We start from the raw sequence: 27,646 nt of genomic DNA, 5'->3' as shown, positions 1-27,646 counted from the left end.
CTAGATTTCGATGGTAAAAATGAATAACAGTTCGATTTTTTATGAAATATGGTACGATTACTATAAAATGTGATCCGAGAATGCGATTAATTGAACATTATATTGAGAATCGATTATTATCCTTAATTTTTTCAATAGGAAGAATATATTTACCGGGCTATTGGGAAGACGGGAGGGATGATATATAGGTACAGCATCCGAGCGAAGAGCCGGGAACCATCAATAAATGTAATATATAAACCTTTAGTTAAATTCTGTCAGAAGAAGGGTGCGATGACAAGAAATTTGTTGACTGAAACACCACTAAGTCATATTATATTTGTAATCGTAGCGTCAATCAATTTAATTTTAAAAGCCATTCGTCCCACGTCGAAAAATAAAAAAATGATCCTATATCAAAAAACCAAATTAAAATAATTATTTGTAGTTTTTTTAAACCTAACATACGAATATTTAACCTAGGTGAAGTTATCTAAAATACGTTAAGGCCTAGCTATCTAAAGTATGTAGAGGCCTTACAATACGGTTCCCAAGAAACGGCAAATAACAATTTTCTTGTAAAAATAACTGTAAAAAGAATCCAGAAAAAACGTAAAATACTCTCGAGAAATAACGTATAATAAGATTATTACGCGAATTCATGGTCGTTTTTTATGTATATAAAAATTCTCTCTCTATTAACATATAAAATAAGTGTAATATACTCCCAACTTGATTTTTTTTTTGTCTTCAGTCATTTGACTGGTTTGATGCAGCTCTCCAAGATTCCCTATCTAATGCTAGTCGTTTCATTTCAGTATACCCTCTACATCCTACATCCCCAACAATTTGTTTTACATACTCCAAACGTGGCCTGCCTAAACAATTTTTCCCTTCTACCTGTCCTTCCAATATTCTATCGCTATGCGTTTTGAAATACTCCACTCTCCTCCCTATCTTCTTGTTCATCACGAAACCTACTCCTGCCTGCCCATTATTTGACGCTGAGTTGATTACTCTAAAATCACCTGACCAAAAGTCGCCTTCCTCTTCCCACCGAACCTCACTAATTCCTACTATATCCACATTTGTCCTACCCATTTCCCTTTTTAAATTTTCTAGCCTACCAACCTTTTTTAAGCTTCTAACATTCCACGCTCCGACTCGTAGAATGTTATTTTTTAATTTTCTGGTGACCCCTTCCTTAGTAGTCCACACCCGGAGATCCGAACGGGGGACTATTTTACCTCCGGAATATTTTACCAAGGAAGGCGCCTCCATTATTACTATGTGAAAATGCAGAAAGCCACATTTTCTTGGAAAAAAAGCAGCTGTAGTTTTCCATTGCTTTCAGCTGCGCAGTACTCAGAGGACTGAGTGACGTTGATACGGCCGTTTAAGTCATTGTGACTCACGCCCCTAACAACTACTGAAAGAGCTGCCGCCCTCTTTCAGGAATCATTCCTTAGTCTGGCTCTCAACAGATACCTCTCCGATATGATTGCACCTTCGGTCCAGCTACTCTGTATCCCTGAGCACTCAAGCCCCTTCACCAACGGCAAGGTCTCATGATTAATCAACTTGATTATTTAAATTAATTTAATATGGAAATTACTACATTTTGTTTATTCAACTCCATTATGTTCATGTACTACTGACAAGGCTGATCTTTTTCATAAGTGAATTTTAAAAAAATATTAATACCTTAGGTACCTACGTTTTCAGTTTTTGGAAATATATATATATATATATATATATATATATATATATATCTGAATAACATATGTACTTATCTTTTCACTCCTGGAAAAACTGATCGCACCTATATGATTTGTCGGCAAGAATAGCTCCTCAGGACAACAGTGGGTTCGTTTTTATTCTATTAAAACGGGGTTTTCAAAAATTTATTAAAAAATTATCGCAACAGCATAGTTTGAATGTTAACTATGTTCAATTGTTTTTACGTTGTTTTTTTTTTTTTAATAGACTTCTCGGGAGTAATGATTTTTTTTTCTTTATATACATATATATACGAGGTGCGACAATAAAGTAATGAGACTGATTTTTCTTTGCAAGATATGGCAACCCTGCAGCTTGCGTAGGCACACCATCTTTGACCTTGGTCTATAAGCTACTTCTAGTCCAAGCGCCACATTGATGCAACTGCTCAGTCGTGAGTTGTGCTGTAATAAGTGAACACGTGTTTGTGTCCCGCGTCACAGAAATGAAACCGCAAAATATTGTGCAACGGTATGGCATTTTTTTTTTTTGCGTTAAACCGGGTGAAAACGTGACGACAACTTACGGTAAGCTTCAGAAGGCTTTCGGAGAGCCGAGGTTATGTTATGTCAAGAGCTCAAGTTTTTCGGTGGCATAAAATTTTTAGTGAAGGCAGAACGAATGTTGAAGATGAAGACCGCAGTGGACGACCATCAACCTCACGGACAGATGTCAACTTGATCAGGGTGCGTGAAATCGGTACGATCTGATCGAAGATTATCCGTGAAATAGATTGCAGAAGAACTCAACATCGATCGAGAAACGGTTCGTCTAATATTAACTGAAGATCTTGGTACGAGAAAGATTTGTTCAAAAATGGTCCACAAAAATCTCACACAACAACAGCGAGAAACACGGAAAAATGTGGCAGCCGATCTGTTAGAGCAAATGGAAATCGATCCAGATTTGTTGAGCCGTGTTATCACTGGTGATGAAGGTTAGTTTTTTCAATACGATCCAGAGAGAAAACGCCAAAGTTCACAATGGTGCTCAAAGGGATCACCCACACCAAAAAAAGCTCGCATGTCAAAGTCAAAAGTGAAATGCATGCTTGTGTGCTTCTTCGATTCCAAGGGAATTGTTCATAAAGAGCGGGTGCCTCCTGGACAAACAGTTAACCAATATTTCCACAAAGAAATTTTAGAAAGACTTCCTAAACGAGTACTTCGTGTCCGTGCCAACATAATGCGCCATCCCATACTGCTCTGTCAGTACAGCAATTTTTAACCTCGAAACAAATACTACCAGTCACTACAAGTACTACCACAGTCACCTTATTCACCAGATATCGCTCCGTGCGACTTTTTTCTATTTCCAAGAATCAAAATGGCGGTCAAGGGACACCGTTTTCAAACAACAAGAGATGTCCAAAAAGCTATGACGAGGGTCTTGGAGGATATTACACAGAAGATGAGTTCCAGAAATGTTACCATCAATGGCAGAAGCGCTGGAATAAGTGTGTGCAATCAGGGGAGAACTACTTTGAAGGAGACAACACTAAACATGACTAAAACGGTAAGCAACATTTTTTTTCACATCAGTCTCATTACTTTATTGTTGCACCTCGTATATATACATACACCCCCCACCCAAAACTAGTTTCAACAAAACAAAAAGGTATGTTCATTGATATGATTTCTTCATTTAAAATAATTTAATTAATATTTAAATTAACATTAGTATTTTATATGTAAGCAATTTTTTTTTATTTATGGTCGTAACTTGGATAATTGGACACAGCTCTCAAATCATTAAAAGAAATTAGTTTATATTCATCTTCGTAGAAACCTTTTTTTAAAATGCAATATTCGTTTTTTAATGAAGTTGGAAAAATAATTCAATAAATAAAAATTAAATATATTTTAAATACAGTGCTTATGCAAAAATGGTAAAATACACGAATTTTCGCTAAAAATAATTACTTCCAAGATATTTACAAAAAAAAATGTTCTTTCTCATCCCTTTTTGGCGTGAATGAGAGGGAGGGTGTAGAACGTAATTTGTAAGTAACCCGATCTAAAAGTAAACCGTAATTAGTAAAACTTCCATTACCAACCTTAAAAGTAAGCTAATTTTATTGGACAACTTGTGGCAGCGATCCAACGCCTAAATGGGATAGACATTTGCTTGTCTCCCTGCAACACCGAATATCCCGGATTGGATTTTTGGGTACGGTCTAGAAAATATACAACTCAACTCCAATCAAGTCGCTAATAACCGGAGTACTTATACAAAATTAATTGAAGTACACCGATTACGTTGTAATACGAGTCAGGAACAATAGAATTAATAGCTTTCGACTACACCAATAACTCTTTAGAAAAAACAAAAGTAGAAACTATTCTATTAATAGGAATAGTCCAACCGACTTATTAAGCGCTAAAAACTCAATAATTAATCGGTTAAAAATAAAAGTCGCAATTCGAGGTAAAAAATTTCAGTTACCTTGACTTGCAAGGACGTTCATAGCAATGAATGGAATAATGCTATTCATTTATCACTAATGTTTCTCAGCAAATGCGTACAATGAAAACAGACTAGCACTGGAAATGTAATTTTTATTTATTTTTACAAAATAATATTTAGTCATACAAAAGCAACAATAAAGAATACTCTAAACAAATATTCTCCGCATTAAATAACGCAGAAATTGTCGTGGAATAAATAAATATTATAAAAATTTTAAACAATGCATAGTGTTTTCTGATAGTCATTATCTTTAATATAGTCAAAGCAATTTTACACATTTTTAAAAACAACAGTATTTAAACGTTCCATAATTTTAATTTTAATTAAAATTCTTTTAATTACGTTATTCAAGGGGTTGTAAATTATTATATAATTTCAGATTTAAAGAAAGATAATTTTTTTTTTTAATATGAGCTCTTCATTTAATGAAGAAATGATCATTGTGAATGCGCTTTCAAGAAAACTAACATAAACTTTCAATAATAAACATAAAAAAGAGTGTAGAAGTTTTATTATATCATTTTAAAAAATATTTATTTATTTATTTGTGCCTATTCTTACCGCAATTTAAAACGACGATCTTCTCAAATTCAAAACCGTCCAACGTAATTTATAAAAAAGAGAATAAATAAATTACCTTAACGCGAAACTTTTTACCCGAAGGGTTATCCATCAGGTTTATCCGGAATCATGATATTTAAATACATAAATCTTTTATTTTTACGAAAATCTGAATCTTATTTCACTTGTAATTTCAGTCCGAAGTGTTAATTTCAATTTTTCTATAGTATTATGAATAAAAACAGAAAAAGGTTTAGTAATTAATTAATCCATTCAAATCATATTATTCGTATCTAAATTTAAAATTGTACATTATAAACTCATCAGTCATACACATATGTTTATATAAAAGCGTAAGCTGACGTATCTAGAAGCCCATCAATTCCTCATTTAAAGAATGACGACTGTGAATAAACGGTCTATTTTCTTCAAAATTCAATTATTATTCGTGAAATTTATATTTATTATTAATACGTTCATAAAATGATCTCAAAGAAGGTTTTGTATTTTACTAAAAACTCACACTGGCATGATATCAAAAAGCTGTATGAAATTTCCGAATAATACGGATTTTTATTTTTCTAAACTCCGCGTCTGATCACTTTTAATCCATTTGATTAAGGTGACACTGAAATACAAATTTTAACTTAGAATAATCCGGTTAATCGGTTAAGCAAAACATTCTGATAGTAATACTCAATTCTTTGTTTTAAATACCAAACTGATTTCTGTACATTTTTCTAACGTTCGTAAGATGAATATTGTGAGAAAATATATTACGAATATTAAAAGGCTCAGATTCAATACACAAAATATGAACTAAAGAAACGGATAAATAAAATAGAAAAATAGAACAATTCTTCCAAGATTTTTCTTTCGATTTTGATTTTATGAAATCGGCGAAAAAATTTAAAATAGCTACCAAAAAATAAATTACCAAATATTTGGTGCCTACTTCAAAAAGTTTAATTGTAGTAAGGGATTGAAAAAGCATTATTTTCTAATTTTTAGTAGATTTAATACGATTTTCGGTTGCTTTTTTTTAAACTAAGTTTATTTATTTTTTATTTTCGAACATCACTTATTAAAATACGAGCTTATAAAAAAACCGCTGCCAGTATGAAAAAAAAAACAGTTTTCAAGACAGAATTACAAGAAAGCTGAGTCTTGATAAAAATAAGTTCAGGATACAAAGAACAACGGAATTAAACTTCTACAGAGCGTGAGTGATGATTACCTAAAAAAGCTTTAATACCTATCGTATTTTTTACCGTGAATTTTGTAACTAAATTTCTAGAATTTTTGCTAGAAATCATTTAAATATTAGAATGTTATTTGGGTACACATTGTTAACACTGTACTACAATTCAATACTAAGTAATACAAAACAAATTTAAAGAATCATGGAAAACTATCCATTTGGTAAAAAATAGGTGTTAAAAAAAATCACTTATACGTCTGCCTAAAATTAAAATTTAATTTAGATCTGTTTATTACAAAGCCGATTCAATTATAAGCCTATTTAAGTGTTATTGAAACAAACGTAAAAGAATATGAATAATACTCTGTGAATAAATTTTATGTCACTGCCGTCAGTAAAAATTTAAAATTTTGTTTAAAAAAAAATCGGTTTAGAACCGTACGATAAAAGCTATACGATACATGCTAAACAAATCGATTCGAATGTACGTGAACAAAAGTGACCTTGAAACTGCCAAATCTAATACTATTTCAAACACCCACCGATAAAAAAATAAGCGTTCGTTTGCCTCTAGTAACCGACCTTAACGATTAATACATAGCTCTCTCAGGAAAGTACTATATACGTATCGGTGGGTGTGAACTAATACTGTCTCTTTAGTCCTGAAATATTAGTATGTTTTATAAATAAATTATAGTTACTATTAAAAACTGCACGGTAATCAACCGATCTCTCTGTAATCCGTCAAATGCAGTACAAGATGAAGTTCGACTTTTACGCGGATTTTACGTTACTTTTGAAGTGCAAAGTTTTTTTTTTATTACAACGACGCAGCGACTTTACAATCTGTTCGCAGAACAATAAGTAAATAAGATTTATTTGAATTAATACTGAGTTGCCAAAGACCCAGCGGCTTGTGACTTAATAACGGAATAGATGAGCACTCCGTACGGCCAGACCATAAAGTCACCTAATTGAAACGATAAGGCAAACCAACAATATTGTTCTTCAGCAATCCTGAAAAATCACTGATCGTATTATCTAACAAATTGACCGCCAAATAATTCGGGTGCCGATCCAAACGATTTTGATACCGTAGGATGACCAGAGGGATTTTCTGCCGAAAGGTTTCGCAACTTACGTCATTATATATAAGGCTATTACTTATTTACCAGGATATGTTGAAGATTTTCCGCAGTGTTTTTGTTTCGAACCGTTCAAGTATGTGATACATTAATTCAAAGTGATATATAATAATAATATTACGCAATGATTATTTACAAATAAAATATTTTACAGGTGGTAATTTATTAATTTAACCGTTCAAAAATAGTAATTAAAAGTGGTGTAAACACGGGAATGAGTCGATGGGATCAACCCCTAAAAGTTGTTTTTTTTTTTTGTCTTCAGTCATTTGACTGGTTTGATGCAGCTCTCCAAGATTCCCTATCTAGTGCTAGTCGATTCATTTCAGTATACCCTCTACATCCTACATCCCTAACAATTTGTTTTACATATTCCAAACGTGGCCTGCCTACACATTTTTTTTCCTTCTACCTGTCCTTCCAATATTAAAGCGACTATTCCAGGATGCCTTAGTATGTAGCCTATAAGTTTGTCTCTTCTTTTAACTATATTTTTCCAAACGCTTCTTTCTTCATCTATTTGCCGCAATCCCTCTTCATTTGTCGCTTTATCCACCAATCTGATTTTTAACATTCTACTATAGCACCGCATTTCAAAAGCTTCTAATCTTTTCTTCTCAGATACTCTGATTGTCCAAGTTTCACTTCCACATAAAGCGACACTCCAAACATATACTTTCAAAAATCTTTTCCTGACATTTAAATTAATTTTTGATGTAAACAAATTATATTTCTTACTGAAGCCTCGTTTCGCTTGTGCTATTCGGCATTTTATATCGCTCCTGCTTCGTTCATCGTTAGTAATTCTACTTCCCAAATTACAAAATTCTTCTACCTCCGTAATCTTTTCTCCTCCTATTTTCACATTCAGCGGTCCATCTTTGTTATTTCTAGTACATTTCATTACTTGTATTTTGTACTTGTTTATTTTCATGAGATAGTTCTTGCGTAGAACTTCATCTATGCCGTTCATTGTTTCTTCTAAATCCTTTTTACTCTCGGCTAGAATTACTATATCATCAACAAATCGTAGCATCTTTATCTTTTCACCTTGTACTGTTACTCCGAATCTAAATTGTTCTTTAACATCATTAACTGCTAATTCCATGTAAAGATTAAAAAGTAACGGCGATAGGGAACATCCTTGTCGGACTCCCTTTCTTATTAGGACTTCTTTCTTATGTTCTTCAATTGTTATTGTTGCTGTTTGGTTCCTGTACATGTTAGCAATTGTTCTTCTATCTCTGTATTTGATCCCTAATTTTTTTAAAATGCTGAACATTTTATTCCAGTCTACGTTATCGAAAGCCTTTTCTAGGTCTATAAACGCCAAGTATGTTGGTTTGTTTTTCTTTAATCTTCCTTCTACTATTAATCTGAGACCTAAAATTGCTTCCCTTGTCCCTATACTTTTCCTGAAACCAAATTGGTCTTCTCCTAACACTTCTTCCACTCTCCTCTCAATTCTTCTGTATAGAAGAATTGAGAGGAGAGTGGAAGTAGTTGAAATACAGAAATTAATTAAATAAGATTTTTGGAGCGAAGTAACTTAGAATAATATTGAATATGTACTTTAAAAAATACATAAATTATCAGTACATCCGAATCATAATAGGAAATTCAACTCGATTATTAGAAACTGTCGTTTATCGCACTTAATTTACGCTAGACCGTATTATTTTTAATCGACGATACTGTTACAAGGTTTTTTAAAAATTAAAATTGAGGATCTGCAGAACATTTAATTATCTTTTACTACAATTTTAACTGTAGCCGCCAATCCATGATTTTTATCGGTTTATCATTTTTCGTATATGTGTACAACTTTTTTTTTTTTTTGGCGAAAAACGCCCGGGCGTTATCATCGCCCGGTAGTTATTATCAAAAGGGTAAAATAACTCCAAAATGATAAACCATACAAGGTGTAAACGTAATATTAATCACATAATACAAATTTAACTAAAACAAGCCTAGAACGCAAAATAAAACCCAAAACTAACACCACAGACAAAGTTGATAAAATATAAAAGTTAAAATAATAGAATAAAGAAAGTATAAAAACTTATCTAACTTCGATGGGCTGTACAAAAATTCCCTCCCCGGATAGTAAAATCAAACACATGAACCAAAAAATCAATTCGAAAATAAAGGTTAAAATTATTAAAAAAAACTCTCCTTACAGAAAAACATGAGTACAACTCATTGCATACGTTTAATTCTGCTATATTTTACGCATTCGATTTAATATTATTTACATTTCTAGGAACAGTTCATTTCTTTGCCGCAAACGCATGACCCGTGATTTTTAATTCGAGTGGACTTAATACCCGTATAGAGAGAGTTTTATATATTTACGTGACTAAATGTATAAAATTATTAAGATTTATTATTTCTTCATTATTATTTCAATTGTCTGACTGAGATATCTTTTTAAAAAGTCCGGTACCAAAGTATTAAATATAATCGCAATAAAGTTTTTACGCAATGCCAAAAAATACGATATGATGTATAATTCAAATCAATATTTTACGGTTACTCATTAGAAATACTCATAAACTCTTACAAATTTTCTTATCTGAATCAATGTATGATTTTTATATTATATTAATTAGCGTTCAAAAAATTACTTAACGTTTTAATTGACCTTTAAATATGAAAACCGCCTAACGTATTTTTTTTAAAGAAACAATAAAACAAGTATTTAAATATTATATTAAAACTTTGCTTTTAGTTTGTCTATTTATATTAAAAAAATGAATCATACATAATAAAATAAATAACTTGAAAGATTATATTTAGTTAAAAACTAGACTTTCAGCAGCACTCAAACCTAAGAAGAAAGGAAAGAGCATCTAAAGTTATGCTTCACAGTGGGGATACATTGAAAGCTTTTATCTTCCTTCTCTTTCATTTTGGACATGGATTTTAAAAGAGTAAATTTAAAGTGCTGTATCTTTTTCTACATTTAATAGAAGACAAAGATAGATAAGGCGACTAGAACAGTCAATCTCAATACAATTGAGCGTTCTTAATTATTTTTAGTTTAAAAATAAACTGACTCTAAAGTTAAACTAAAAAAGTATTCCATACATAAAACATAACGGCAGAAACGTTAATTTTCCCGTGTATCAGAGAAGAAGCGTATTATTAAATTTTGTACTAGCACAACAGAACTGAAGTCACAGATCGTACGGGTTAGATAAAATAAAAAATAAATAAACAGGCCTTTTTACACAACATAATTTTATAAAATTTAAATATTTTACACGCAAACAACAATCAAATAAAGGGATACAAAAGAAGTATTGAATAACAAAATAATGCGATATCTTATCACGCCGAGTAATAATACGTTAGGAAGAATCATACTGCAAACAACTGTACTAAAAATAACACTTAATACGTTTAAAATAATATACCTTGATAATACCAGTAACACAACAGTTGTGGTTAACGACTTTATTACTATTATTTGTAACGCTTGCACCTGCACGTGGGTAGAAAACATCGCCCGTATCAAAGCTTATGTAACCTTGTGTAAAAAATAAACAACAAAAAATTGTACAGTGTAATATACTGCTGAATAAAACCGAGAATGAATCTTCAATTCAAAACCAATTCTGTTGTTTCTTTTAGAAACATTTAATGAAAGAAACTAAAATTTTTAAGCAATTCACATATAACGATTCTATCTATCTATAAATCAATCAACAGTGTAAAAAAAACTAATCTTGATTGATTATTAACATAAATACAAAAGTAATATTAGTTCTATCAAATGTTGGGATTGAAAAATAACAAGATTACAAACCAAAACTTTTATCGAGAAGGTAATTTTATTTCGAAATTATAAAAAATCGTTTTTAGAATAATTAAAAATAATTTTTTTTATATTTTCTGAAGCTTGCCACGACGCTACGAGCCCTGTACATAGGAGGAAGCGTGGGAAAAAAATATTCTGAAATTAAAGAAACTCTTGCTCCAAGAAAGGTTTTTCAAGCTTGTATCCACTAGGCTTTTCTGTTCCCCAGAAGCTGGGAAGAAACTACCAAATCGATTTATGATTTACAAACAGGATCTTCATGTAAAAATGCAATCTTTACGTGCGATACATACATAGAGAGGATTAAAAGATTTAAATGGCATAATGGAATGGAATGCAAAGTTGGCGGGAGTTTATTACTCCCTACTTTATCGCAGAACCTGGACAGAGTCCCTTGCTGCTGGATGATTCTAATCGGGCTTGGTTTTTAAAAGGGTTATTTTATATCTCGGGTCTAATTTTTTCAAGTTTTGTGTATTATTATTTTAGTGAATTTAAGACGGATTTAATTGCATTCCAATCCGTTGTTGAACCAGCGTTATCGAACCCATTTCATGGGCCGACCGCGGAAGGCTAGGCTTATGAACCTATCCTTCCGACGTAATTCCCCTTCAGACCGTCTACTGAAGTCCTTTCGGTGCTAACGCTTAATAGGCTAGCAGGAATACGCCACAACGGGGCACTAACTATAAGGAGGGAGCAATGCGATCCCTACTCCGGAGGAGTCGCAATTGCTGGTTTATTTTATCTAACTTGTAAGTTTTGAAAATGGCATAAAGGCTCCTGGAATAGACGGAATACCTGTAGAATTACTGCGCAGTGCAGGTGAGGAAGCGATTGATAGATTATACAAACTGGTGTGTAATATTTATGTAATATTTATCACTGGAGCCGCGGGTTTAAAAAATTAGGAAACTGCTGTATGTGTATGAGTTCTTAGTACGGCAAAAGTAATGAGGTGTGATCTGCTGAAATTTTTAAAACCTATAAATGGATGTATGAGAGATCAAATCCGTAGTAGATATTAGGAACGAATTCTCTTCTTCCAAGAATAGAAACTATCCTTGAGATAATTTGACAGAGAAAGATGGCTAATCATATCTGGAGAATGCCAAATAGGAGAATCTCGATTAGATTTCTACACTATCATCCACTGTTGAAAAAATTTGAGTAAGCACGGAAAATTAATTTTAATGACTGTATTTTATTATTACTTATTAAGAAGCCAGTAAAGAACTAAGAGTATATGTGTATATACATATATATATTCTTATTTATATATTAAAGTATTATATCAAATATTACTCCTTTTTTATGAAAAAAAATTTCTTCTCGCTATACTATATTACTTTTCTTTTTTAATATCTGAATTCACAAATAAAGATGTTCGATTAAAAAATCTGTAATTAAAAAACAAAGAAGATTGGATCTTTTGATTTTAGTAATTTTAAATATTTAAGATGCGCTCTTACCTATAAACGATTAGAAATAACAGCTATATTGATGTTTCTGATGTCATCTTCTCTCTAAAAACAAAAAAAACAAAATTAAGAATTACAGAAATTACATTAAAAATTCCTTAAATTAAGTTTCCTCATTATTCGAAATTTTTTTTTACCTTCTCCCCTGGACCGGATCCTGCAGTTAAGTATAACACAGCCTAGGGGAATGTCCTATACTCTAACGGGCCTCCCGTCTCGGCCCGCCGGTCAGATCTTAATTTGCACTCGCCTCAAACCCCTAGAGTAGGATCCACCAGACCCATCTATGCCGTCCATGGGTTCCCACTCTTGAGCCGGGACTCGAAAAAAAAAATTTATATATATATATATATATATATATATATATATATATATATATATACACTGATCTTCAGACTGTAAAAAGGTAAAATTAAACTATACGATATGAACGTAAAGAGAAACGTTTTTATAATTCTTATGTAAATATTAGGCTCTACGAAAGAAAATTAGCTGTTAACAACAAATAAAGTTATTAAAAACAAATTTAACAAAGTTTCAAAGAGTAGTTATATAAAAAAACGATTAAAAAAATTAATTTAGTTAAAAAAATCAATTTATATTTTACCAATCCATAAAGTAACTAACTAATTTTACTGGCTCAACAAGGAAATAATGAAAAACTTTTCGGGCATATGAATAAAGTAATTTTATTATTTTGATCAGTCTAAATAATATTTATTATCGAAAGTAAAGGATTTGGCGGCTAGAAATTGAACTAAATGATTCAATAATGCTGCGCCATTAATGATATATCTATAATTCTAGTATCCAGTTTGAAATTATTAGAATTCTTTTTCTGCACTTCTTATTAACTTTGAAAACAATCTTAGATATATTATAATTGTCATTACGAATCGAAATTATATGGATAAATAATCTGACTAAAATTAGAATACGTAAGTACTGAAAAAGACAATGGAAACGTTTTAAGAAGATAACACAACTACGTCAAAATAAGAGAAGAAATAAACTTCTCTTATGTATCAAAGTGTACAAAGTAAAATATACATAAAATAATAACAGAAGCTAAAAATAATAATGATAATAATAATAAAAATAATTGCAATATTATAATTGTAGCAACGGAAAGACTATAATTACCGCATAATTTAAACGACCTATTCAATAGATTTTTATGATAAAACTTAATTCTGTAAAAATGTTGACTCGGTGTTGCCTTGGCAATGGAAATGACGCATCGGTCGACATTGCGAGGGTAGTTAAACATAAGGAGTAGCATAGAACGGGTGGGCGACGTGCAACAGTTTGTTAGTGCCGGTTGAAGCATGGTCGCCCCGAGGCGCATATATATCCCGACGTTCTAATGACGCCATTATTCCTTATAAAAATATCTCTTCTACAGTTTCAACCCTAATCCACGGGTACTACTACCACCCCACAAACCCCAGTTAATACTGACATCATGTCACCCGAATCTTACTGATATTCGCTAACCTCCTCTTTCACCGACTAACGGATCTTTATTATTCAGTGATGACTATCGCTATAAACAACGGTGAGATAAACAATGTGAGTTATAAACCGCGTTAGGGGGAAAAAAAGAATGTATTACTTAAAAAATACAAGAAAATCCACTTTTGTAATACAACAGTAAAATATCGGTCCTTAAATCAGATTTCTTTTACTTAATAATTATATTATATAATATAATTATTATATTATATAATTTATTATATATATATTATATTATATAATTATATTAATAATTATATTATTCTTTTAATTAATAATTATATATGTATATCCCTAATACATATATAAAAGAATTAAAAACATATTGTTAGTAGATGTATCGCTAGTAAATGTAAGAAATAATTGTTAGTTTCTAAATAATCATGAAATTAACTAGGGGTATTTTTAATTGACAATGTGTTGATTACAATAATTTCCTAAATGTTTTGTAAAATTCAATAGAAATTGATGACAAGAGACCGATCAGTAAAATGCACCATTTATTTTTTGAATCCCCGCCGAAAATATAAGAAATTACGTCCATTATCGTTAGCAGACTTTGGCACAAATCAATTAATATAATTTTTTTTTTAGGTATTTTTCGTTAAAATGGAATATTTTCTGTTACTGAATGTAAAGAGATTATTAATTAAATTCTTAAAATTTTGCATCGTACAAATTTCAATACTGGAATAGCCAGTATGTGTGCAAGGCATGTATAAATGTAAATGTAATTTTTATTTTTACCATCCATTACCTTACATTTAGAGTAAATATTGGTAGTGGCCGCCATCTTCTTGAATACAAGCTTCAATTCTTTTTACATCGTTTCTTGCAACTTTTTTCAACGTTTGTGGCTGGATATTTAATACGGCTTGTTCAATATTGGCTTTCAATCGTTCAAGTGTTCGCGGTTTGTTGCTGTAAGTTTTTTCTTTGAGGTAACCCCGTAGAAAAAAATCCGCGGCAGTCAAATCTGGAAATGTTGGTGGCCACAAGCCTCGACCGATAACACGATTACCAAAGAATTCCTCGACGAAATCAGAAGTTGAACTTGCGTAGTGCGATGTCGCACCGTCATGTTGTAGCCAACAGTGTCTGTCTTCCTCTTCCAAGATTGCGATGAACTGAAATAAAATATCCCGATATCGTTCTGCATTAATGGTGAACTCGAAAAAAATAGGACCGATTATTTTCTTCCGCGATATCGCGCACCACACGCCCGACTTCTGCGGGTGTAATTGTTTTTCGTGATAAACGTGGGGATTTTCAGCGCTCTAAATTCTACTGTTTTGGCTGTTTACGTAGCCATCCAAATGAAACCGTGCTTCATCTGTGAAAAATAACGAATCCATAACATTAATTCCCTCACGCAGAAATCGACGGAACCGTTGACAATATTGTAGCCGTTTTTCTTTGTCGGGCTCAAGAAGTCGATGAACCGTTTGAATGCGATAAAGTCGTAATTGTAATCGTTTGGTCCCCCGATGAACGGTTGATTTAGACAAATTAATTTCAGCAGACAAACGTCTGATCGATTTATTTGGCGAGGCGAGTAATCGGTCTTTGATTTCAGTGACCGTATCTGTATTCAACACTGACGCCGATCTTTCGTATTCTTTGTTATTAACAGAACCGGCCTCTCTAAATTTTGCGACTAACCTTAATACTGATGTTTTGTTAGGAGCTGGTTTATCTGGGTACTTACGGTTAAATAAATCTTGCACTGCAACCACTGATTTCGTACTGAAGTACGACTCGACAATGAAAACACGTTCATCTAGCGAAAACACCATCTTGTCTCTAGCAATACAGTGAACGTTATGATTGCATTGTTGTTACTATCGGTAGTGTTCTACTGCGTCACCGCGATGTTCAGATGTTGGACGAGTCCATTTCAGTAACGAGTAGGGAAGTAAGCATGACTTTTGAAATTTCATGGATGAGTGATTGATGGGTTGCGTTTTGTATGGGACACTCTGTATTTGATTTTTTTAATTTCTGTTTTCATACTGCTAGTTTTTCACACACTATTTTTATTTTAACTAGTGCTCCTTTGCTGTTCCGCATGGTTATTATTACAATGTTATATATTTAAATAGATCGGCTAAAAACCTAGTCCATTTTGAAAAGGTCTCACCCTCAATTCCCCTTTGGTTTTCTCTCTCCTTTCCTACCACAAGTAAAATGCGTAATCAAAAACTATTTCCAGTCCTTCGAGACGTTCCACTGGACGGATGGAGTTGATTTTTTTTATTCTACTCAGAATGCTCCCCATGAAAATTCGCGGAGATGAGCGATTTTTTCGCACTCCGCCGATTTGAAGTTACGAATTCAGCTTTCAAAGTTCGCGACTGACGCGAACCGCTTCCCCCCTCCAAGACTACTGCGCAAGCACGCTCTATTTTTAGAAGAAGTTTAAACAAGTTTTACATTAATTTTTGGTCCAAAACCTTTCACCATTTAAAAGTACAAGTCTTGAAGAATAGACTGCACTTTAAATGGACACGAAAAAGTTCTTAAAAGCCAAAATAATTGCAGTTGCCTTAAGTCTTATTATAAATAAATTGCAATATCTCAGCAACGAATAAACCAATTTTCTTGTCTAACCACCCATTGAATTCGAAATTTCAAGAGCTGAATTTTAAAACAATAAAAAGTAAAAAGGTTATTTTTACAATAAATATTGGTTTTGAGAAAAAAAAAGCAATTTTTAACAGTTTTTCGGTTTTTTCAGTAACTAATATACGAAATTCAACGTTAAAGGTTTTAAATTATAGGTACTGCAAATTCCTCAAGTTATATTCAAAATTTTTTCGCCTAGGAAAACAAAATTGGAAAACCGATTTTCACCACCTTTGAAAGGCGGCCATTTTGTCCAGTTACACATACACAAATTATACTTATCCTAATCTACAACCGCCCATGTACTTCCCTAAATTCTGCTAATATTCTTCAAAAATCTACCTTTTTTCTTCCACTGACAGGACTAATAGGTTTTCAGCCAAATTTTGTAATATAAAACATTTTATTAATTTTTTATTTTATTTTACAAACATCAATTATTTTCATCTTTATTTTAATCACATGTGTTTTTACATATTATTTTTTATATGAATTATCTACAAAGAATAAAGATATAGCATATATACAATACTAGGTACATATTATATATATATATATATATATAATCTAAAAGATTAGATAAATTCAACCAGGTAGGAATTGATCATTTGTTGCTTTGGTCCCATTCTACTGCGCTACACCCGATTTTATAAATAAAGCAAATAAAAGGCTGACTGAAAAAAGGAATGAAAAGTGTAGGAGATAGCTCAGCTGGGGACTACGAGATGAACGCAAGGGATGTTTTACATTTATTAACGGGAAAAGTTTTCCTTTTTTACTAAGCGTAATTTAAAATACGAATGATAAAAGCGAGAGAACAGAAAAACATAAAAAATAGATATCTGGCTTTAATATTCGACAATATTGTAAAATTTCTAAATATCGACCACCTGTCTAAAAAAAAATGACTACATCTAATTAGTCCCTACAGAGTTGTTAATGACAAGTTCCACTTTTTTTTTTCCACCCTTTATTGTTTATCGAATAAAAGATGAAATTTGATTAGATCGGTTAATCGTCTCAACGAAACACATTTAACATGTAGCGGGGCTGAATCCTTAACGTCTAGTTTATCCGTTTGTGGAATTTACTTCTCTAGGTTGGGTGTTCTGTGCCATCGGGTTATACGTACTGTAACGTCGAGATCTTTTTTAAGTCCTACCAATTAGAGGTCTTTTGAAAAAAAAAAGTACCCCATTGAGACTGGAAAGATACTCCTTTATTTATCACCAGCAATTACTTCTACAATATGCTCGTTATCTAGAAAGCTTTCCCCGATCCACATCGAGAGATGAATCCGATAGATGAATGTCAGGAAGTACAGACAAACTGAGGAATGTGTGAAGTATACGATATAAACTTTTGTACACAAATATCAGCGAAATAACAAGGCTCTGAGGTTGTGATCTCACAAGAACAAATATACAAAATAACATCTAAATGTCTAATTTTTTCAAAGTTTTAGGTTATGTAAAAATACGTTTGGGGATCATTTGGCATCTTCAACTAATTCTAAAGTATAAATGCGGATCAAGTTTAAACAGGATTAAATCTACAATACATCCAATGTCGATATAGCGTCTTTAATAACTCTAAATTTATTCTTTGGATAGTAGCACAAAATTTACAAATTATTTATTCTAAATGTAATTATAGTTAACAATATACTTTTGAAAAATTCACCCTTTCTAAATACAATATTGGTATATTTTAGTATATTTTATTCTGAACAAACACATTTCAAAGATTTTATCGGTTTTTATTTTTTTTTAATTTACTTCAAATTAATTTTTATTTTTTAAACAAATTCAATAAAAGAGCACACTATAAAAACAAAAATAGCATAACAAGAGAAAAAGATAATTTTAATAATAATTCTAGCACTGGTTTCAGTAACACTTACCAAAAAAAAAAGAAAAAAAAACCGTGAGAAATAGATTTAAATAATAGCACTACAATAAAAAGTTTTCTGTGCTTTTAATTAGCAATTTATATAAATCAGGATGTAAGGAGATCGGTAGTTTACCTTGACAAAACCTATTCTTAAAAGTTCATTCGCAGCCTGTTCTCATAAATGTTATTCGAGCTGTGCGTTGCATATCCACCTACAACAAAACTAACCAAATCTCGCTTGCTACCGTAACATTTACTGTTTTACAACTATTTAATGATGCCTATTTTAATTTTCTATTAAATTTCCAGCATATTTATTAAAACAAAAACCTAATTACGTAAGACCAACTCATTTTTACTTGCTTTTCTTTAACTCACAGTGTTTTTTTTCATGTTTGTCCTCAAATCTTGCATCGTTTATTTAACTTATTTCCTGACATTGCCGATTAATGAAATTTTGCACAATTATTAAGGTCGGATGACAATACAATATTCCAGCATTACGTTTGCAAACATCCCCCGTACGCGGATAAATTAAGGATGCGGGTGTAAAAAATTGCAAATCTGTAAAACGGCTGTACGGGGTTTTTGGGGTCGCAGATGACAAATCCGATAGCCGTTTGACATAAAAAAAAATGACAAAAACTTAGTACGGGAGTTTTTTTGGTTTTGAATTTGACATTTTGTCATCACATCTATATATATATACGAGGTGCGAAAATAAAGTAATGAGTCTGATTTTTCTTTGCAACCCTGCATCTTGCGTAGGCACACCATCTGTTACCTTGGTCTATAAGCTACTTCTAGTCCAAGCGGCACATTGATGCAACTGCTCAGTCGTGAGTTGTGCTGTAATAAGTGAACACGTGTTTGGGTCCCTCGTCACAGCTTTCTGGACATCTTGTGTTGTTTGAAAATGGTATCGCTTGACCGCCATTTTGACTCTTGGAAATAGAAAAAAGTCGCACCGAGCGATATCTGGTGAATAAGGTGGCTGTGGTACTATTGAAATTTGTTTTGAGGTTAAAAATCGCTGTACTAACACAGCAGTATGGTATGGCGCATTATCGTGATGCAGAATCTAATTATCAGCAATGTTAACACGGACTTGAAGAACTCCTTTACGAAGTCTTTCTAAAATTTCTTTGGTTAACTGTTTGTCCAGGAGGCACCCACTCTTTATGAACAATTCCCTTGGAATCGAAGAAGCACACAAGCATGCATTTCACTTTTGATTTTGACATGCGAGCTTTTTATGGTGTGGGTGATCCCTTTGAGCACCATTGCGAACTTTGACATTTTCTCTCTGGATCGTATTGAAAAAACCAACCTTCATCACCAGTGATAACACGGCTCAACAAATCTGGATCGATTTCCGTTTCCTCTAAGAGATCGGCTGCCACATTTTTCCGTGTTTCTCGCTGTTGTTGTGCGAGATTTTTGCGGACCATTTTTGCACAAATCTTTCTCGTACCAAGATCTTCAGTTAATATTAGACGAACCGATTCTCGATCTATGTTGAGTTCTTCTGCAATCATTTTCACGGATAATCTTCGATCAGATCGTACGATTTCATGCACCCTGATCAAGTTGACATCTGTCCGTGAGGTTGATGGTCGTCCACTGCGGTCTTCATCTTCAACATTCGTTCTGCCTTCACTAAAAATTTTATGCCACCGAAAAACTTGAGCTCTTGACATAACCTCCTCTCCAAAAGCTTTCTGAAGCTTACCATAAGTTGTCGTCGCGTTTTCACCCGACTTAACGCAAAAAGAAATGGCATACCGTTGCGCAATATTTTGCGGTTTCATTTCTGTGACGAGAGACACAAACACGTGTTCACTTATTACAGCACAACTCACGACTGAGCAGTCGCATCAATGTGCCGCTTGGACTAGAAGTAGCTTATAGACCAAGGTAAAAGATGGTGTGCCTACGTAAACTGCAGTGTTTCGACATCTTGCAAAGAAAAATCAGTCTCATTACTTTATTGTCGCACCTCGTATATACTGGCGGGCAGTATGATGAGATACAGCTCCTTAATTAATAATTTAATTAAGTAAATGGAATAAAAATTTCACTATTTCGTTACTTTGTACAGTAAATGTTTGATTGAAAATTTGTTTGATATTTTGTAAATGGATTAGAAATTTCAATACGTGATGTTATCTTTTGAAATTCAAATTAACCTTCTAATTAAACTCATGCAATGTATGATTAGAGTATGACTGAAATGTATGAAGCAAACTTTTAAAACTTTTTATAATATTATTGGGAAAATGCCATCGTTTTATTTTTAATTTAAAGAAATATAATTTTTTCTGTAAAACATACACAACTGTTTAACTTTTTATATTATTAGGTTAAGAAACATTACAAAAGTGAATTTCAAAGTATTATTATCATTAAGAAATGTGTTGGTGCGTATGTGTGTTTATATATTTATATATATACATACATACATACATACACACCAACAATGTACTTATGCATACACAAACACAAACCATGAAACAGTTGGCTTCGAACTTTGTGCGTCTACCTACTTCAACAGTTCCAGGTCCGATGTAAACCCTTATCATATTACAAACAATACGGGCTATGATCATATTAACTAATGTATTACTACATACAATTATTTAAAAAAATCCCTTTTACCTATGAAACGAAACTAACAAAATAATACTTCCAAAGATTTAAATACTGTAGAAATGGAAAACGATTTCGTGGTTAAACACGGTTAGAATCATTTACATGATCATTTAAGGAAATTTTTATTTATAATGAATTTAGTTCAAGTAAGAATCCTTTTTCCCACTAACAATAGTTTAGTGTTAGAAAGTTATAATTTATATCAAGTTATAAATTATAGTAATGGAACTAGCGGTATCGGCTGTAATTACACTTCGGTAGTATTGCACATCAGTTTTTAACTTTCGTACTCCCACTAAAAAAAAAAAATTACATGCTGATGATGGATGTTATAAGTGCCATAGAACAATTTTTTTTATAATTAAGTAGTTATTGCAAATGTTTTCAATAGAAAACATTATTTCTACTGAAATGGTGGTGGAATCTAACCAAGGTTAAACAAATCAGACACGTGTCTTAGTTACGTGTCACTAGATTTATGAACTCTGACAGGGTTTTCTTTAAATAAATATGACGTACCATCCATTTCTATTCTTTATTGGCATTTTTCAATTGATCAAATGTTTTTATTTTAATGAACAAATCATGGGTGTTACAAATATCTTTCTTTTAGATACATACACGCGCGCGCACACACACACAACAGATCAAAATATATTTTTTTATAGTTTGCTCTAAACCAAACCGTATATTTATCAATACGATTCACTACGATTTTATCAATCGTAGTAAAACGATATAGAAAATAAATAGTTTACAATTTGACATCCTTGATCGGGAGATAGCTCAACATTGGTGTAGATTGTGAAGCCACAAGACAAGGTAGTATCAATACTTAGAAAAGGTATAGCTTTTTATAAAACCAAATTAAATTCAGTTTTAATAGCACTTGTTTATCTTTAGGTTTTTAGTTAACGGAATTCTTGCGACACCAAGTTGGAACGATAGAAAACTACATTTATAAATGCAAGTATTTATTTTTTTACAAATATAATTGCACACACAATCAATTTTCTCGCATAATGAATTTAAAATGTATGAAGTGTACAGGAACAACTTCGAAATTTAAATTGCATAAATTTTAACGCTCATTTGATGATTAATAACACACAATCGTTCTCTTTGCACGACGTAAAAGAGAAATAATTGTCACCGTAACATTCCCTCTCACTAAAATTTAAAATTGGAGAAATAACAACAGATTTTCGTTATATATCAACGAGAAAGAAGATGTTGACAAAGACAAAGAATCTAAGGCGTTTGGTCAATATCTTTCGAAATTCTTTCATTTGGTCACGAGTAATTCTTTTTTCATTCTTCTCTCTTCTTATGAATTTACTTCAGTGGATAGTATACATACAGGGGTGTTCAACTTAAAAAAGGCCCCATGACTTAGTTTAGCTATTAACAAACACTTATATAATAATTTACGGAAGGAATTCCACGGATAGCATGGTAATGCTTATCTTCACTTCCTGTAGGGTGTGTGGATTGCTCCTGTAAACATCTCTTTTAAGTAAATCACAGAAAGAAATCTGGATTAATCAGATTACGATATCTTGGTGGCCACAATCCTTTAGAAATGATTCTTCACCGAAAAATTCCTGTAACTTCTCCGTAGTAGAGCGAGCTATATGACAAATGGTACTATCCTGCTACAGCCAGCAGTCACGTTCATCCTCTTGTAATAAGGTTTTCTTTCTTTTTTGTTTTTTTTTCCCTGTTTAGCCTCCGGTAACTACCGTTCAGATAATACTTCAGAGGATGAATGAGGATATGTATGAGTGTAAATGAAGTGTAGTCTTGTACATTCTCAGTTCGACCATTTCTGAGATGTGTGGTTAATTTGAAACCCAACCACCAAAGAACACCGGTATCCACGATCTAGTATTCAAGTCCGTGTAAAAATAATTGGCTTTACTAGGACTTGAACGCTGGAACTCTCGACTTCCAAATCAGCTGATTTGGGAAGACGCGTTCACCACTAGACCAACCCGGTGGTCCTTGTAATAAGGCTATTTTGTTGTATTTTATTTATTTATTATTTTTAAGTTTATTCTTTTAACGACTACAGATTTTTAATTGTATGTACATTTGATTATGAGCAACTTTTATAATTTTTTGTTGTTTGAAACTACTTATTTTTTGTCCATTTGCTAGATAATATGTAACAAATAAATTACTAATAATTATTGGGTGGTCAATAGCTGTGTGTTAGTTTAAATAGAAAATGCGTTGACCGTTTAGAAAAAGTGCCTCTGTAGATAAATTAAATGAGACTGTAGCTGAACAGCAATGCCAATAATGGCATGTGTCAATGCGTGGAAGTGTCAATGCGTCATTCTGCTGAACAAAACATATTCCCATAATGTGCTGGGAGTGAAGAAAAACATAAAAACGTTCTACCATCTTAAAAATAGTTTTGGTGATAAAAATAAATTAAATAGATAACTTCGATGTTGTTCTTATCACTGAGAAATATTTATAAAATTGTAAAATTTCAACAAAAAAATTAAAATATTTATTAGATATTTGTCCCGCATCATATTCGACCATGAATTTTCTTCATTAGAACAACGATAAAGTTTAGCTACTACCTACAGTTTATTACAGATGTTACTCAAAACTTCACTTTTCGTAAAAATCTGCTTTAAAACAACTTTGGGCTCAATAAATAAATTACACCACTGTTTTCTGTACTTCTAAAAAAGCTAAATACTTCTTTACTTTAATTTATTTTTTTTCAGTTTTTCCTACACTTTTTAAATTACATTTATGTCGTTATAAACTATAATACTCCGCTCTTTGGATGGTTTTATTTCAAAGCGTCGGAATACACAGAGATGGCACTGATGAATTATGAAGATTATCGAATAAGAAAAAAAATTGTTAAAACATTTTAATAATTTAGATGAAAACGACAAAAAACCGTTCCTAATCAAAAGGGGACGGCGCGTTTCAGCAATTTTTTTCGAAACACTACATAATCTAAGTTTCAGTCAGATCAAATCAAATCCAACCGTTAGGTATCATATCTTTCCCATAAAAAAGGATGGTCCGCGGGTTTGTATGTTGTTCTTATTTTAGCTGCTATTGGCACAGAGCGGACCTAAGTGGTGCGCGCAGCCGCTGGGCCACCACATAGGTGCATGAACTATTTGTGAAATAAATAAATACGAACGATTTATCTAAAATTATCTGTGTTTAAGGGGTAAACGTTTTCCATTCTTTCCTTTTTATTTTCTAGTTACAAAAGTTAAGACGTTAACGAATAATTTCATTTTTATATTCATAAATAAAAGTGAAGTGTACAAATTAATTTAATATTGGTTAAACATCGATATTTTATTATTAAAGTGACAATAGATATTTTAATTTATACTGAATAAAGAAAAAACGGTAAAAACTGGTGAGATCAATCGATAAAATTAAGAAATGTTACAGTATGAAAACAATCGGCAATAAAGAAATACGTTTCGTTAATTTGGTTTCAGGAAAAGTATAGGGACAAGGGAAGCAATTTTAGGCCTCAGATTAATAGTAAAAGGAAAATTAAAGAAAAACAAACCAACATACTTGGCGTTTATAGACCTAGAAAAGGCATTCGATAACGTAGACTGGAATAAAATGTTCAGCATTTTAAAAAAATTAGGGTTCAAATACATAGATAGAAGAACAATTGCTAACATGTACAGGAACCAAACAGCAACAGTAATAATTGAAGAACATAAGAAAGAAGCCGTAATAAGAAAGGGAGTACGACAAGGATGTTCCCTATCCCCGTTACTTTTTAATCTTTACATGGAACTAGCAGTTAATGATGTTAAAGAACAATTTAGATTCGGAGTAACAGTACAAGGTGAAAAGATAAAGATGCTACGATTTGTTGATGATATAGTAATTCTAGCCGAGAGTAAAAAGGATTTAGAAGAAACATGAACGGCATAGATAAAGTCCTAAGCAAGAACTATCGCATGAAAATAAACAAGTACAAAACAAAAGTAATGAAATGTATTAGAAATAACAAAGATGGACCAATGAATGTTAAAATAGGAAGAGAAAAGATTATGGAGGTAGAAGAATTTTGTTATTTGGGAAGTAGAATTACTAAGATGGACGAAGCAGGAGCGATATAAAAAGTGCCGAATAGCACAAGCGAAACGAGCCTTCAGTCAGAAATATAATTTGTTTACATCAAAAATTAATTTAAATGTCAGGAAAAAATGTTTGAAAGTATATGTTTGGAGTGTCGCTTTATATGGAAGTGAAGCTTGGACAATCGTATCTGAGAAGAAAAGATTAGAAGCTTTTGAAATGTGGCTATAGGAGAATGTTAAAAATCAGATGGGTGGATAAAGTGACAAATGAAGAGGTATTGCGGCAAATAGATGAAGAAAGAAGCATTTAGAAAAATATATTTAAAAGAAGAGACAGACTTATAGGCCACATACTAAGGCATCCTGGAATAGTCGCTTTAATACTGGAAGGACAGGTAGAAGGAAAAAATTGTGTAGGCAGGCCACGTTTGAAATATGTAAAAAAAATTGTTAGGGATGTAGGATGTAGTGGGTATACTGAAATGAAACGACTAGCACTAGATAGGGAATCTTGTAGAGCTGCATCAAACCAGTCAAATGACTGAAGACAAAAAAAAAATTCGTTAATCAAATAACAATTTTTGCGAAAATTTTAATTCGTTGCCGATATAACAAATAATATAAATTAAATACAAAAAGAAATCGTAGTATTAAAAATTAGGTAAAAGGAAAATTATGACGCGTTTAAAGATAAAGATGGATAATGTTTGAAGAATAAAAATGCGTTTCAAAACTGATAATACGAATATAGAAAAGTGCAAATATCCAAGAATAATATCGCAAATTGAAAAGAAAGAATTCTGTAACCGAACGTAAAATCATTTTAAATCGTAAATTTTTAATACAAAATAAATTTAATCAGTAAGAGTTTGAACTTTGCATAAAACTATTTATATAGTTAAATACTTTTAACATAAATAGAACATGCTAACAAATTCTGAATACGCTATTGAATTATAATCAAAAAATAAATATTTAGTTATGCTTTTCTTATCGTTTTATCCTCTGCACTAATTTTACTATAAATTTTTATTCTGTTAAATAAATATATAATCGATCTAATATTTAGTTCAATAATGAATTAAAACAGATAGTAGTTTGAGATAAACAAATAAAGTTCTTATATTTAAAAAAACTTTAAATCTAAAGTTATTGCCACTAATCTAACCATTATTATGTTAAAATAATTTGCTGTTACGTAGCATTAGCATTCCTTCCGGCCCACACATGTACAATTTTTTTAAATTATCGTAGGTACTATTTATATTTTCCTTCTTTTTTTAAATAGTAATTTATCCACATTTTACATCTGTCGAAGAGTAAAAATAATATATAAAAATTTACCTTTCTGGCACCAAAAAATGTAGATCACAAATTGTTTTTGTAAGATAAATAATTTTTTAATAATTATTCACGTTTCTTCTTAATACGATTTCAGAAATAAAACTATATATATTATTTCGGCTATGAACAGATCAAAATATTAATATAGAACATATTTAAAAAACGATTTAAATACTGACACGATTACATTAGTAGATGTTACCTGATCTGTTTTATTTATAAACATAACAAGATTTTACTTTTATACCTACGCTCGTTCATTTATAGTATTTATAATACAAACATGAATTATATAATAACAAAAAAGTAGCCAACAAAATAATCAACTATTTCAATTAAACAGACTTATATATAATTATTATATATATATAACAGACTTATATATATAACAAACTTATATAAATATAATTATAGTAAAGTAACAATGAGTTTATCACAATATTAAAAATATTAACTGAAGAGAAAAAACACTGTATTATATTACCGAAGCGAAAATATACTCTAGAACGATGAATGGAACGATGTATGTACAATAGTTATTCTTTACAGATTTTATCTCTGACGAAAATAAATTTTTTATTTTAAACAAAAAAATCCTTTTCGAAGAGATTATATGTAATGTATTATGTTGGTTTTTCAGAAGATTGAGCAGCAAAAATTAAGTTTTTTTAAAAATTACTGTTAATTCTTTAAAATCTTTTTGGAAAAAAACGAAGCCAACATAGAAAAGTTACTGTGTTAAAAATACCAAAGGATTAGAATGTTCAGAGAGAATATTGTATAAGTGGCATTTAATATAACTTAAATGTTCCGTTTATTTATTTTTTCCGTAAATCTACTTTTTAATATTAGAAGGAGATATTTATGATTTTAAATTAATTCGTAAAATTAAATGATACTGCCTTTTCTTTTAAACTTGTTCAACTCATTTTTTTTTTCAAAATCATGAAAGATTTTAACATAATTGTGAATAATCTTTAATTATATTTTAAATTAGTCCTTAAAACCGATTAAACAGGGTCGGAACGAAAATATTTGTTTCCTGCAGAAATCTTTTAAAAAAATCACTACAATTTTAAATA

At 31.6% G+C, this 27,646-nt stretch overlaps 1 long non-coding RNA gene across 2 annotated transcripts in view; it reads right to left on the bottom strand.

The window, feature by feature from the left end:
- Positions 1-27,646, bottom strand: part of LOC142318026 (uncharacterized) — a 314,434-nt gene that overhangs the window by 260,551 nt on the left and 26,237 nt on the right. For both annotated transcript variants that reach the window (XR_012754779.1, XR_012754778.1), the window contains exon 2: positions 12,430-12,483. This is a non-coding gene — a long non-coding RNA (uncharacterized LOC142318026). The remainder of the gene's footprint in view (positions 1-12,429; positions 12,484-27,646) is intronic.

Source organism: Lycorma delicatula, chromosome 1, assembly GCF_047948215.1.
Source record: "Lycorma delicatula isolate Av1 chromosome 1, ASM4794821v1, whole genome shotgun sequence".
Classification (NCBI taxonomy): domain Eukaryota; kingdom Metazoa; phylum Arthropoda; class Insecta; order Hemiptera; family Fulgoridae; genus Lycorma; species Lycorma delicatula.
The sequence above is the reverse complement of the archived record's forward strand: the minus strand, read 5'-3'. Positions and strand labels throughout refer to the sequence as shown.